The sequence below is a fragment of the Hoplias malabaricus genome, chromosome 4, assembly GCF_029633855.1.
Source record: "Hoplias malabaricus isolate fHopMal1 chromosome 4, fHopMal1.hap1, whole genome shotgun sequence".
Taxonomy (NCBI): domain Eukaryota; kingdom Metazoa; phylum Chordata; class Actinopteri; order Characiformes; family Erythrinidae; genus Hoplias; species Hoplias malabaricus.
Window position 1 is genome coordinate 19,749,500 of NC_089803.1, and position 12,501 is coordinate 19,762,000.

The following is a 12,501-nucleotide window of genomic DNA, read 5'->3' on the forward strand; positions in this document are numbered from 1 at the left end:
GTACATATAATTGCCCACTTGAGACTAGATCTAAGCTCAAATCGGCTTATTTACATATGTCAATCTTAGTGACCACAGCATTTGTGTTGATATTTTAGGGGTCGGTTCCAGTGGCCTTTTGCAGTAGCAAAATCATACTCTGAGGTGAATCTGAGTAGTGGTCATAAGTAAGGTAATATGTGTTGTTGCACAGTTTTTCGACCAGGTGGGATCTGACCCAAATCCCAGTTGATCTCATTTGCATATACTGCAGAATAGGTCACCATCCCTGAAGTTCTCAGGACAAAATGTGTGCCTTTGTGCTTGTGGTCGTTTCTAGTATTCTTTCGCAGAGGCAATATCGTAGTCTATGAGGTTAATCCGAGACGCGATTATTGCTGATTGAAAACTTTACCCAATACCCTGCTGGGATGACTTGAAATATAGTCAGTCTTGGCAATTTTTGATAGTCTTGCTTGAGACTAGATATTGTTTATGAAAAAAAGATTACGCTGTCTGTTTTGTATGCAGTGTTAACTGATGGTAGTTTCTGATGATTTATTGTTTTTTTTTGTGTAAGTTTTATGTAAAACAAAAATGATTTTGTGGTAGTTTACTTAGATTTCTGCTTTTTCTTCTGTTACTGTTTTGATATTCAGTTTTGTACATATAATTGCCCACTTGAGACTAGATCTAAGCTCAAATCGGCTTATTTACATATGTCAATCTTAGTGACCACAGCATTTGTGTTGATATTTTAGGGGTCAGTTCCAGTGGCCTTTTGCAGTAGCAAAATCATACTCTGAGGTGAATCTGAGTAGTGGTCATAAGTAAGCTAATATGTGTTGTTGCACAGTTTTTCGACCAGGTGGGATCTGACCCAAATCCCAGTTGATCTCATTTGCATATACTGCAGAATTGGTCACCATCCCTGAAGTTCTCAGGACAAAATGTGTGCCTTTGTGCTTGTGGTCGTTTCTAGTATTTTTTCGCAGAGGCAATATCGTAGCCTATGAGGTTAATCCGAGACGCGATTATTGCTGATTGAAAACTTTACCCAATACCCTGCTGGGATGACTTGAAATATAGTCAGCCTTGGCAATTTTTGATAGTCTCGCTTGAGACTAGATATTGTTTATGAAAAAAAGATTACGCTGTCTGTTTTGTATGCAGTGTTAACTGATGGTAGTTTCTGATGATTTAATGTTTTTTTTTGTGTAAGTTTTATGTAAAACAAAAATGATTTTGTGGTAGTTTACTTAGATTTCTGATTTTTCTTCTGTTACTGTTTTGATATTCAATTTTGTACATATAATTGCCCACTTGAGACTAGATCTAAGCTCAAATCGGCTTATTTACATATGTCAATCTTAGTGACCACAGCATTTGTGTTGATATTTTAGGGGTCAGTTCCAGTGGTCTTTTGCAGTAGCAAAATCATACTCTGTGAGGTGAATCTGAGTAGTGGTCATAAGTAAGGTAATATGTGTTGTTGCACAGATTTTCGACCAGGTGGGATCTGACCCAAATCCCAGTTGATCTCATTTGCATATACTGCAGAATTGGTCACCATCCCTGAAGTTCTCAGGACAAAATGTGTGCCTTTGTGCTTGTGGTCATTTCTAGCATTCTTTCGCAGAGGCAATATCGTAGTCTATGAGGTTAATCCGAAACGCGATTATTGCTGATTGAAAACTTTACCCAATACCCTGCTGGGATGACTTGAAATATAGTCAGCCTTGGCAATTTTTGATAGTCTCGCTTGAGACTAGATATTGTTTATGAAAAAAAGATTACGCTGTCTGTTTTGTATGCAGTGTTAACTGATGGTAGTTTCTGATGATTTATTGTTTTTTTCTGTGTAAGTTTTATGTAAAACAAAAATGATTTTGTGGTAGTTTACTTAGATTTCTGCTTTTTCTTCTGTTACTGTTTTGATATTCAGTTTTGTACATATAATTGCCCACTTGAGACTAGATCTAAGCTCAAATCGGCTTATTTACATATGTCAATCTTAGTGACCACAGCATTTGTGTTGATATTTTAGGGGTCGGTTCCAGTGGCCTTTTGCAGTAGCAAAATCATACTCTGAGGTGAATCTGAGTAGTGGTCATAAGTAAGGTAATATGTGTTGTTGCACAGTTTTTCGACCAGGTGGGATCTGACCCAAATCCCAGTTGATCTCATTTGCATATACTGCAGAATTGGTCACCATCCCTGAAGTTCTCAAGACGAAATGTGTGCCTTTGTGCTTGTGGTCGTTTCTAGCATTCTTTCGCAGAGGCAATATCGTAGTCTATGAGATTAATCCGAGACGCGATTATTGCTGATTGAAAACTTTACCCAATACCCTGCTGGGATGACTTGAAATATAGTCAGCCTTGGCAATTTTTGATAGTCTCGCTTGAGACTAGATATTGTTTATGAAAAAAAGATTACGCTGTCTGTTTTGTATGCAGTGTTAACTGATGGTAGTTTCTGATGATTTATTTTTTTTTTTTTGTAAGTTTTATGTAAAACAAAAATGATTTTGTGGTAGTTTACTTAGATTTCTGCTTTTTCTTCTGTTACTGTTTTGATATTCAGTTTTGTACATATAATTGCCCACTTGAGACTAGATCTAAGCTCAAATCGGCTTATTTACATATGTCAATCTTAGTGACCACAGCATTTGTGTTGATATTTTAGGGGTCAGTTCCAGTGGTCTTTTGCAGTAGCAAAATCATACTCTGTGAGGTGAATCTGAGTAGTGGTCATAAGTAAGCTAAAATGTGTTGTTGCACAGTTTTTCGACCAGGTGGGATCTGACCCAAATCCCAGTTGATCTCATTTGCATATACTGCAGAATTGGTCACCATCCCTGAAGTTCTCAGGACAAAATGTGTGCCTTTGTGCTTGTGGTCGTTTCTAGCATTCTTTCGCAGAGGCAATATCGTAGTCTATGAGGTTAATCCGAGACGCGATTATTGCTGATTGAAAACTTTACCCAATACCCTGCTGGGATGACTTGAAATATAGTCAGCCTTGGCAATTTTTGATAGTCTCGCTTGAGACTAGATATTGTTTATGAAAAAAAGATTACGCTGTCTGTTTTGTATGCAGTGTTAACTGATGGTAGTTTCTGATGATTTATTGTTTTTTGTTAGTGTAAGTTTTATGTAAAACAAAAATGATTTTGTGGTAGTTTACTTAGATTTCTGCTTTTTCTTCTGTTACTGTTTTGATATTCAGTTTTGTACATATAATTGCCCACTTGAGACTAGATCTAAGCTCAAATCGGCTTATTTACATATGTCAATCTTAGTGACCACAGCATTTGTGTTGATATTTTAGGGGTCAGTTCCAGTGGTCTTTTGCAGTAGCAAAATCATACTCTGAGGTGAATCTGAGTAGTGGTCATAAGTAAGGTAATATGTGTTGTTGCACAGATTTTCGACCAGGTGGGATCTGACCCAAATCCCAGTTGATCTCATTTGCATATACTGCAGAATTGGTCACCATCCCTGAAGTTCTCAGGACAAAATGTGTGCCTTTGTGCTTGTGGTCGTTTCTAGCATTCTTTCGCAGAGGCAATATAGTAGTCTATGAGGTTAATCCGAGACGCGATTATTGCTGATTGAAAACTTTACCCAATACCCTGCTGGGATGACTTGAAATATAGTCAGCCTTGGCAATTTTTGATAGTCTCGCTTGAGACTAGATATTGTTTATGAAAGAAAGATTACGCCGTCTGTTTTGTATGCAGTGTTAACTGATGGTAGTTTCTGATGATTTATTGTTTTTTTTTTAGTGTAAGTTTTATGTAAAACAAAAATGATTTTGTGGTAGTTTATTTGATTTCTGCTTTTTCTTCTGTTACTGTTTTGATATTCAGTTTTGTACATATAATTGCCCACTTGAGACTAGATCTAAGCTCAAATCGGCTTATTTACATATGTCAATCTTAGTGACCACAGCATTTGTGTTGATATTTTAGGGGTCAGTTCCAGTGGCCTTTTGCAGTAGCAAAATCATACTCTGAGGTGAATCTGAGTAGTGGTCATAAGTAAGGTAATATGTGTTGTTGCACAGTTTTTCGACCAGGTGGGATCTGACCCAAATCCCAGTTGATCTCATTTGCATATACTGCAGAATTGGTCACCATCCCTGAAGTTCTCAGGACAGAATGTGTGCCTTTGTGCTTGTGGTCGTTTCTAGCATTCTTTCGCAGAGGCAATATCGTAGTCTATGAGGTTAATCCGAGACGCGATTATTGCTGATTGAAAACTTTACCCAATACTCTGCTGGGATGACTTAAAATATAGTCAGCCTTGGCAATTTTTGATAGTCTCGCTTGAGACTAGATATTGTTTATGAAAAAAAGATTACGCTGTCTGTTTTGTATGCAGTGTTAACTGATGGTAGTTTCTGATGATTTATTGTTTTTTTTTGTGTAAGTTTTATGTAAAACAAAAATGATTTTGTGGTAGTTTACTTAGATTTCTGCTTTTTCTTCTGTTACTGTTTTGATATTCAGTTTTGTACATATAATTGCCCACTTGAGACTAGATCTAAGCTCAAATCGGCTTATTTACATATGTCAATCTTAGTGACCACAGCATTTGTGTTGATATTTTAGGGGTCAGTTCCAGTGGTCTTTTGCAGTAGCAAAATCATACTCTGTGAGGTGAATCTGAGTAGTGGTCATAAGTAAGCTAATATGTGTTGTTGCACAGTTTTTCGACCAGGTGGGATCTGACCCAAATCCCAGTTGATCTCATTTGCATATACTGCAGAATTGGTCACCATCCCTGAAGTTCTCAGGACAAAATGTGTGCCTTTGTGCTTGTGGTCGTTTCTAGCATTCTTTCGCAGAGGCAATATCGTAGTCTATGAGGTTAATCCGAGACGCGATTATTGCTGATTGAAAACTTTACCCAATACCCTGCTGGGATGACTTGAAATATAGTCAGCCTTGGCAATTTTTGATAGTCTCGCTTGAGACTAGATATTGTTTATGAAAAAAAGATTACGCTGTCTGTTTTGTATGCAGTGTTAACTGATGGTAGTTTCTGATGATTTATTGTTTTTTGTTAGTGTAAGTTTTATGTAAAACAAAAATGATTTTGTGGTAGTTTACTTAGATTTCTGCTTTTTCTTCTGTTACTGTTTTGATATTCAGTTTTGTACATATAATTGCCCACTTGAGACTAGATCTAAGCTCAAATCGGCTTATTTACATATGTCAATCTTAGTGACCACAGCATTTGTGTTGATATTTTAGGGGTCAGTTCCAGTGGTCTTTTGCAGTAGCAAAATCATACTCTGTGAGGTGAATCTGAGTAGTGGTCATAAGTAAGGTAATATGTGTTGTTGCACAGATTTTCGACCAGGTGGGATCTGACCCAAATCCCAGTTGATCTCATTTGCATATACTGCAGAATTGGTCACCATCCCTGAAGTTCTCAGGACAAAATGTGTGCCTTTGTGCTTGTGGTCGTTTCTAGCATTCTTTCGCAGAGGCAATATCGTAGTCTATGAGGTTAATCCAAGACGTGATTATTGCTGATTGAAAACTTTACCCAATACCCTGCTGGGATGACTTGAAATATAGTCAGCCTTGGCAATTTTTGATAGTCTCGCTTGAGACTAGATATTGTTTATGAAAGAAAGATTACGCCGTCTGTTTTGTATGCAGTGTTAACTGATGGTAGTTTCTGATGATTTATTGTTTTTTTTTTAGTGTAAGTTTTATGTAAAACAAAAATGATTTTGTGGTAGTTTACTTAGATTTCTGCATTTTCTTCTGTTACTGTTTTGATATTCAGTTTTGTACATATAATTGCCCACTTGAGACTAGATATAAGCTCAAATCGGCTTATTTACATATGTCAATCTTAGTGACCACAGCATTTGTGTTGATATTTTAGGGGTCAGTTCCAGTGGCCTTTTGCAGTAGCAAAATCATACTCTGAGGTGAATCTGAGTAGTGGTCATAAGTAAGGTATTATGTGTTGTTGCACAGTTTTTCGACCAGGTGGGATCTGACCCAAATCCCAGTTGATCTCATTTGCATATACTGCAGAATTGGTCACCATCCCTGAAGTTCTCAGGACAGAATGTGTGCCTTTGTGCTTGTGGTCGTTTCTAGCATTCTTTCGCAGAGGCAATATCGTAGTCTATGAGGTTAATCCGAGACGCGATTATTGCTGATTGAAAACTTTACCCAATACTCTGCTGGGATGACTTAAAATATAGTCAGCCTTGGCAATTTTTGATAGTCTCGCTTGAGACTAGATATTGTTTATGAAAAAAAGATTACGCTGTCTGTTTTGTATGCAGTGTTAACTGATGGTAGTTTCTGATGATTTATTGTTTTTTTTTGTGTAAGTTTTATGTAAAACAAAAATGATTTTGTGGTAGTTTACTTAGATTTCTGCTTTTTCTTCTGTTACTGTTTTGATATTCAGTTTTGTACATATAATTGCCCACTTGAGACTAGATCTAAGCTCAAATCGGCTTATTTACATATGTCAATCTTAGTGACCACAGCATTTGTGTTGATATTTTAGGGGTCAGTTCCAGTGGTCTTTTGCAGTAGCAAAATCATACTCTGTGAGGTGAATCTGAGTAGTGGTCATAAGTAAGCTAATATGTGTTGTTGCACAGTTTTTCGACCAGGTGGGATCTGACCCAAATCCCAGTTGATCTCATTTGCATATACTGCAGAATTGGTCACCATCCCTGAAGTTCTCAGGACAAAATGTGTGCCTTTGTGCTTGTGGTCGTTTCTAGCATTCTTTCGCAGAGGCAATATTGTAGTCTATGAGGTTAATCCGAGACGCGATTATTGCTGATTGAAAACTTTACCCAATACCCTGCTGGGATGACTTGAAATATAGTCAGCCTTGGCAATTTTTGATAGTCTCGCTTGAGACTAGATATTGTTTATGAAAAAAAGATTACGCTGTCTGTTTTGTATGCAGTGTTAACTGATGGTAGTTTCTGATGATTTATTGTTTTTTGTTAGTGTAAGTTTTATGTAAAACAAAAATGATTTTGTGGTAGTTTACTTAGATTTCTGCTTTTTCTTCTGTTACTGTTTTGATATTCAGTTTTGTACATATAATTGCCCACTTGAGACTAGATCTAAGCTCAAATCGGCTTATTTACATATGTCAATCTTAGTGACCACAGCATTTGTGTTGATATTTTAGGGGTCAGTTCCAGTGGTCTTTTGCAGTAGCAAAATCATACTCTGTGAGGTGAATCTGAGTAGTGGTCATAAGTAAGGTAATATGTGTTGTTGCACAGATTTTCGACCAGGTGGGATCTGACCCAAATCCCAGTTGATCTCATTTGCATATACTGCAGAATTGGTCACCATCCCTGAAGTTCTCAGGACAAAATGTGTGCCTTTGTGCTTGTGGTCGTTTCTAGCATTCTTTCGCAGAGGCAATATCGTAGTCTATGAGGTTAATCCAAGACGTGATTATTGCTGATTGAAAACTTTACCCAATACCCTGCTGGGATGACTTGAAATATAGTCAGCCTTGGCAATTTTTGATAGTCTCGCTTGAGACTAGATATTGTTTATGAAAGAAAGATTACGCCGTCTGTTTTGTATGCAGTGTTAACTGATGGTAGTTTCTGATGATTTATTGTTTTTTTTTTAGTGTAAGTTTTATGTAAAACAAAAATGATTTTGTGGTAGTTTACTTAGATTTCTGCATTTTCTTCTGTTACTGTTTTGATATTCAGTTTTGTACATATAATTGCCCACTTGAGACTAGATATAAGCTCAAATCGGCTTATTTACATATGTCAATCTTAGTGACCACAGCATTTGTGTTGATATTTTAGGGGTCAGTTCCAGTGGCCTTTTGCAGTAGCAAAATCATACTCTGAGGTGAATCTGAGTAGTGGTCATAAGTAAGGTATTATGTGTTGTTGCACAGTTTTTCGACCAGGTGGGATCTGACCCAAATCCCAGTTGATCTCATTTGCATATACTGCAGAATTGGTCACCATCCCTGAAGTTCTCAGGACAGAATGTGTGCCTTTGTGCTTGTGGTCGTTTCTAGCATTCTTTCGCAGAGGCAATATCGTAGTCTATGAGGTTAATCTGAGACGCGATTATTGCTGATTGAAAACTTTACCCAATACCCTGCTGGGATGACTTAAAATATAGTCAGCCTTGGCAATTTTTGATAGTCTCGCTTGAGACTAGATATTGTTTATGAAAGAAAAATTACGCCGTCTGTTTTGTATGCAGTGTTAACTGATGGCAGTTTCTGATGATTTATTGTTTTTTTTTTAGTGTAAGTTTTATGTAAAACAAAAATGATTTTGTGGTAGTTTACTTAGATTTCTGCATTTTCTTCTGTTACTGTTTTGATATTCAGTTTTGTACATATAATTGCCCACTTGAGACTAGATATAAGCTCAAATCGGCTTATTTACTTATGTCAATCTTAGTGACCGCAGCATTTGTGTTGATATTTTAGGGGTCAGTTCCAGTGGCCTTTTGCAGTAGCAAAATCATACTCTGAGGTGAATCTGAGTAGTGGTCATAAGTAAGGTAATATGTGTTGTTGCACAGTTTTTCGACCAGGTGGGATCTGACCCAAATCCCAGTTGATCTCATTTGCATATACTGCAGAATTGGTCACCATCCCTGAAGTTCTCAGGACAGAATGTGTGCCTTTGTGCTTGTGGTCGTTTCTAGCATTCTTTCGCAGAGGCAATATCGTAGTCTATGAGGTTAATCCGAGACGCGATTATTGCTGATTGAAAACTTTACCCAATACCCTGCTGGGATGACTTAAAATATAGTCAGCCTTGGCAATTTTTGATAGTCTCGCTTGAGACTAGATATTGTTTATGAAAGAAAGATTACGCCGTCTGTTTTGTATGCAGTATTAACTGATGGTAGTTTCTGATGATTTATTGTTTTTTTTTAGTGTAAGTTTTATGTAAAACAAAAATGATTTTGTGGTAGTTCACTTAGATTTCTGCTTTTTCTTCTGTTACTGTTTTGATATTCAGTTTTGTACATATAATTGCCCACTTGAGACTAGATCTAAGCTCAAATCGGCTTATTTACATATGTCAATCTTAGTTACCGCAGCATTTGTGTTGATATTTTAGGGGTCAGTTCCAGTGGTCTTTTGCAGTAGCAAAATCATACTCTGAGGTGAATCTGAGTAGTTGTCATAAGTAAGGTAATATGTGTTGTTGCACAGATTTTCGACCAGGTAGGATCTGACCCAAATCCCAGTTGATCTCATTTGCATATACTGCAGAATAGGTCACCATCCCTGAAGTTCTCAGGACAAAATGTGTGCCTTTGTGCTTGTGGTCGTTTCTAGCATTCTTTCGCAGAGGCAATATCGTAGTCTATGAGGTTAATCCGAGACGCGATTATTGCTGATTGAAAACTTTACCCAATACCCTGCTGGGATGACTTGAAATATAGTCAGCCTTGGCAATTTTTGATAGTCTCGCTTGAGACTAGATGTTGTTTATGAAAAAAAGATTACGCCGTCTGTTTTGTATGCAGTGTTAACTGATGGTAGTTTCTGATGATTTATTGTTTTTTGTTAGTGTAAGTTTTATGTAAAACAAAAATGATTTTGTGGTAGTTCGCTTAGATTTCTGCTTTTTCTTCTGTTACTGTTTTGATATTCAGTTTTGTACATATAATTGCCCACTTGAGACTAGATCTAAGCTCAAATCGGCTTATTTACATATGTCAATCTTAGTGACCACAGCATTTGTGTTGATATTTTAGGGGTCAGTTCCAGTGGTCTTTTGCAGTAGCAAAATCATACTCTGAGGTGAATCTGAGTAGTGGTCATAAGTAAGGTATTATGTGTTGCTGCACAGATTTTCGACCAGGTGGGATCTGACCCAAATCCCAGTTGATCTCATTTGCATATACTGCAGAATAGGTCACCATCCCTGAAGTTCTCAGGACAAAATGTGTGCCTTTGTGCTTGTGGTCGTTTCTAGCATTCTTTCGCAGAGGCAATATCGTAGTCTATGAGGTTAATCCGAGACGCGATTATTGCTGATTGAAAACTTTACCCAATACTCTGCTGGGATGACTTGAAATATAGTCAGCCTTGGCAATTTTTGATAGTCTCGCTTGAGACTAGATATTGTTTATGAAAAAAAGATTACGCTGTCTGTTTTGTATGCAGTGTTAACTTATGGTAGTTTCTGATGATTTATTGTTTTTTTTTTGTGTAAGTTTTATGTAAAACAAAAATGATTTTGTGGTAGTTCACTTAGATTTCTGCTTTTTCTTCTGTTACTGTTTTGATATTCAGTTTTGTACATATAATTGCCCACTTGAGACTAGATCTAAGCTCAAATCGGCTTATTTACATATGTCAATCTTAGTGACCACAGCATTTGTGTTGATATTTTAGGGGTCAGTTCCAGTAGTCTTTTGCAGTAGCAAAATCATACTCTGAGGTGAATCTGAGTAGTGGTCATAAGTAAGGTAATATGTGTTGTTGCACAGATTTTCGACCAGGTGGGATCTGACCCAAATCCCAGTTGATCTCATTTGCATATACTGCAGAATTGGTCACCATCCCTGAAGTTCTCAGGACAAAATATGTGCCTTTGTGCTTGTGGTCGTTTCTAGCATTCTTTCGCAGAGGCAATATCGTAGTCTATGAGGTTAATCCAAGACGCGATTATTGCTGATTGAAAACTTTACCCAATACCCTGCTGGGATGACTTGAAATATAGTCAGCCTTGGCAATTTTTGATAGTCTCGCTTGAGACTAGATATTGTTTATGAAAGAAAGATTACGCCGTCTGTTTTGTATGCAGTGTTAACTGATGGTAGTTTCTAATGATTTATTGTTTTTTTTTTAGTGTAAGTTTTATTTAAAACAAAAATGATTTTGTGGTAGTTTACTTAGATTTCTGCTTTTTCTTCTGTTACTGTTTTGATATTCAGTTTTGTACATATAATTGCCCACTTGAGACTAGATCTAAGCTCAAATCGGCTTATTTACATATGTCAATCTTAGTGACCACAGCATTTGTGTTGATATTTTAGGGGTCAGTTCCAGTGGTCTTTTGCAGTAGCAAAATCATACTCTGTGAGGTGAATCTGAGTAGTGGTCATAAGTAAGGTAATATGTGTTGTTGCACAGATTTTCGACCAGGTGGGATCTGACCCAAATCCCAGTTGATCTCATTTGCATATACTGCAGAATTGGTCACCATCCCTGAAGTTCTCAGGACAAAATGTGTGCCTTTGTGCTTGTGGTCGTTTCTAGCATTCTTTCGCAGAGGCAATATCGTAGTCTATGAGGTTAATCCGAGACGCAATTATTGCTGATTGAAAACTTTACCCAATACCCTGCTGGGATGACTTGAAATATAGTCAGCCTTGGCAATTTTTGATAGTCTCGCTTGAGACTAGATATTGTTTATGAAAGAAAAGTTACGCCGTATGTTTTGTATGCAGTGTTAACTGATGGTAGTTTCTGATGATTTATTGTTTTTTTTTGTGTAAGTTTTATGTAAAACAAAAATGATTTTGTGGTAGTTCACTTAGATTTCTGCTTTTTCTTCTGTTACTGTTTTGATCTTCAGTTTTGTACATATAATTGCCCACTTGAGACTAGATCTAAGCTCAAATCGGCTTATTTACATATGTCAATCTTAGTGACCACAGCATTTGTGTTGATATTTTAGGGGTCAGTTCCAGTGGTCTTTTGCAGTAGCAAAATCATACTCTGTGAGGTGAATCTGAGTAGTGGTCATAAGTAAGGTAATATGTGTTGTTGCACAGATTTTCGACCAGGTGGGATCTGACCCAAATCCCAGTTGATCTCATTTGCATATACTGCAGAATTGGTCACCATCCCTGAAGTTCTCAGGACAAAATGTGTGCCTTTGTGCTTGTGGTCGTTTCTAGCATTCTTTCGCAGAGGCAATATCGTAGTCTATGAGGTTAATCCGAGACGCGATTATTGCTGATTGAAAACTTTACCCAATACTCTGCTGGGATGACTTGAAATATAGTCAGCCTTGGCAATTTTTGATAGTCTCGCTTGAGACTAGATATTGTTTATGAAAGAAAAGTTACGCCATCTGTTTTGTATGCAGTGTTAACTGATGGTAGTTTCTGATGATTTATTGTTTTTTTTTTGTGTAAGTTTTATGTAAAACAAAAATGATTTTGTGGTAGTTCACTTAGATTTCTGCTTTTTCTTCTGTTACTGTTTTGATATTCAGTTTTGTACATATAATTGCCCACTTGAGACTAGATCTAAGCTCAAATCGGCTTATTTACATATGTCAATCTTAGTGACCACAGCATTTGTGTTGATATTTTAGGGGTCAGTTCCAGTAGTCTTTTGCAGTAGCAAAATCATACTCTGAGGTGAATCTGAGTAGTGGTCATAAGTAAGGTAATATGTGTTGTTGCACAGATTTTCGACCAGGTGGGATCTGACCCAAATCCCAGTTGATCTCATTTGCATATACTGCAGAATTGGTCACCATCCCTGA

General features: G+C 37.1%; 19 non-coding genes across 19 annotated transcripts; all 19 read left to right on the forward strand.

The window, feature by feature from the left end:
• Window positions 1-320: 320 nt before the first annotated feature.
• LOC136695869 (U4 spliceosomal RNA) lies at window positions 321-461 on the forward strand. Its single transcript, XR_010802457.1, has one exon. It is a non-coding gene; the product is annotated as a U4 spliceosomal RNA (small nuclear RNA).
• A 501-nt stretch (window positions 462-962) lies between these two features.
• LOC136695868 (U4 spliceosomal RNA) lies at window positions 963-1,103 on the forward strand. The gene has a single exon (XR_010802456.1). It is a non-coding gene; the product is annotated as a U4 spliceosomal RNA (small nuclear RNA).
• A 503-nt stretch (window positions 1,104-1,606) lies between these two features.
• Window positions 1,607-1,747, forward strand: LOC136695893 (U4 spliceosomal RNA). Its single transcript, XR_010802480.1, has one exon. It is a non-coding gene; the product is annotated as a U4 spliceosomal RNA (small nuclear RNA).
• Window positions 1,748-2,248: 501 nt separating this feature from the next.
• On the forward strand, window positions 2,249-2,389 carry LOC136695900 (U4 spliceosomal RNA). Its single transcript, XR_010802486.1, has one exon. It is a non-coding gene; the product is annotated as a U4 spliceosomal RNA (small nuclear RNA).
• Window positions 2,390-2,891: 502 nt separating this feature from the next.
• LOC136695783 (U4 spliceosomal RNA) lies at window positions 2,892-3,032 on the forward strand. The gene has a single exon (XR_010802374.1). It is a non-coding gene; the product is annotated as a U4 spliceosomal RNA (small nuclear RNA).
• Window positions 3,033-3,534: 502 nt separating this feature from the next.
• Window positions 3,535-3,675, forward strand: LOC136695892 (U4 spliceosomal RNA). The gene has a single exon (XR_010802479.1). It is a non-coding gene; the product is annotated as a U4 spliceosomal RNA (small nuclear RNA).
• A 502-nt stretch (window positions 3,676-4,177) lies between these two features.
• Window positions 4,178-4,318, forward strand: LOC136695809 (U4 spliceosomal RNA). Its single transcript, XR_010802400.1, has one exon. It is a non-coding gene; the product is annotated as a U4 spliceosomal RNA (small nuclear RNA).
• A 503-nt stretch (window positions 4,319-4,821) lies between these two features.
• Window positions 4,822-4,962, forward strand: LOC136695784 (U4 spliceosomal RNA). The gene has a single exon (XR_010802375.1). It is a non-coding gene; the product is annotated as a U4 spliceosomal RNA (small nuclear RNA).
• A 504-nt stretch (window positions 4,963-5,466) lies between these two features.
• Window positions 5,467-5,607, forward strand: LOC136695904 (U4 spliceosomal RNA). Its single transcript, XR_010802490.1, has one exon. It is a non-coding gene; the product is annotated as a U4 spliceosomal RNA (small nuclear RNA).
• A 503-nt stretch (window positions 5,608-6,110) lies between these two features.
• LOC136695810 (U4 spliceosomal RNA) lies at window positions 6,111-6,251 on the forward strand. Its single transcript, XR_010802401.1, has one exon. It is a non-coding gene; the product is annotated as a U4 spliceosomal RNA (small nuclear RNA).
• A 503-nt stretch (window positions 6,252-6,754) lies between these two features.
• On the forward strand, window positions 6,755-6,895 carry LOC136695840 (U4 spliceosomal RNA). Its single transcript, XR_010802430.1, has one exon. It is a non-coding gene; the product is annotated as a U4 spliceosomal RNA (small nuclear RNA).
• Window positions 6,896-7,399: 504 nt separating this feature from the next.
• Window positions 7,400-7,540, forward strand: LOC136695905 (U4 spliceosomal RNA). Its single transcript, XR_010802491.1, has one exon. It is a non-coding gene; the product is annotated as a U4 spliceosomal RNA (small nuclear RNA).
• Window positions 7,541-8,043: 503 nt separating this feature from the next.
• Window positions 8,044-8,184, forward strand: LOC136695844 (U4 spliceosomal RNA). Its single transcript, XR_010802433.1, has one exon. It is a non-coding gene; the product is annotated as a U4 spliceosomal RNA (small nuclear RNA).
• A 503-nt stretch (window positions 8,185-8,687) lies between these two features.
• Window positions 8,688-8,828, forward strand: LOC136695780 (U4 spliceosomal RNA). Its single transcript, XR_010802371.1, has one exon. It is a non-coding gene; the product is annotated as a U4 spliceosomal RNA (small nuclear RNA).
• A 502-nt stretch (window positions 8,829-9,330) lies between these two features.
• LOC136695785 (U4 spliceosomal RNA) lies at window positions 9,331-9,471 on the forward strand. Its single transcript, XR_010802376.1, has one exon. It is a non-coding gene; the product is annotated as a U4 spliceosomal RNA (small nuclear RNA).
• Window positions 9,472-9,973: 502 nt separating this feature from the next.
• LOC136695811 (U4 spliceosomal RNA) lies at window positions 9,974-10,114 on the forward strand. Its single transcript, XR_010802402.1, has one exon. It is a non-coding gene; the product is annotated as a U4 spliceosomal RNA (small nuclear RNA).
• Window positions 10,115-10,616: 502 nt separating this feature from the next.
• LOC136695874 (U4 spliceosomal RNA) lies at window positions 10,617-10,757 on the forward strand. The gene has a single exon (XR_010802461.1). It is a non-coding gene; the product is annotated as a U4 spliceosomal RNA (small nuclear RNA).
• A 505-nt stretch (window positions 10,758-11,262) lies between these two features.
• Window positions 11,263-11,403, forward strand: LOC136695888 (U4 spliceosomal RNA). The gene has a single exon (XR_010802475.1). It is a non-coding gene; the product is annotated as a U4 spliceosomal RNA (small nuclear RNA).
• A 503-nt stretch (window positions 11,404-11,906) lies between these two features.
• LOC136695812 (U4 spliceosomal RNA) lies at window positions 11,907-12,047 on the forward strand. The gene has a single exon (XR_010802403.1). It is a non-coding gene; the product is annotated as a U4 spliceosomal RNA (small nuclear RNA).
• The last annotated feature ends 454 nt before the right edge of the window (window positions 12,048-12,501 follow it).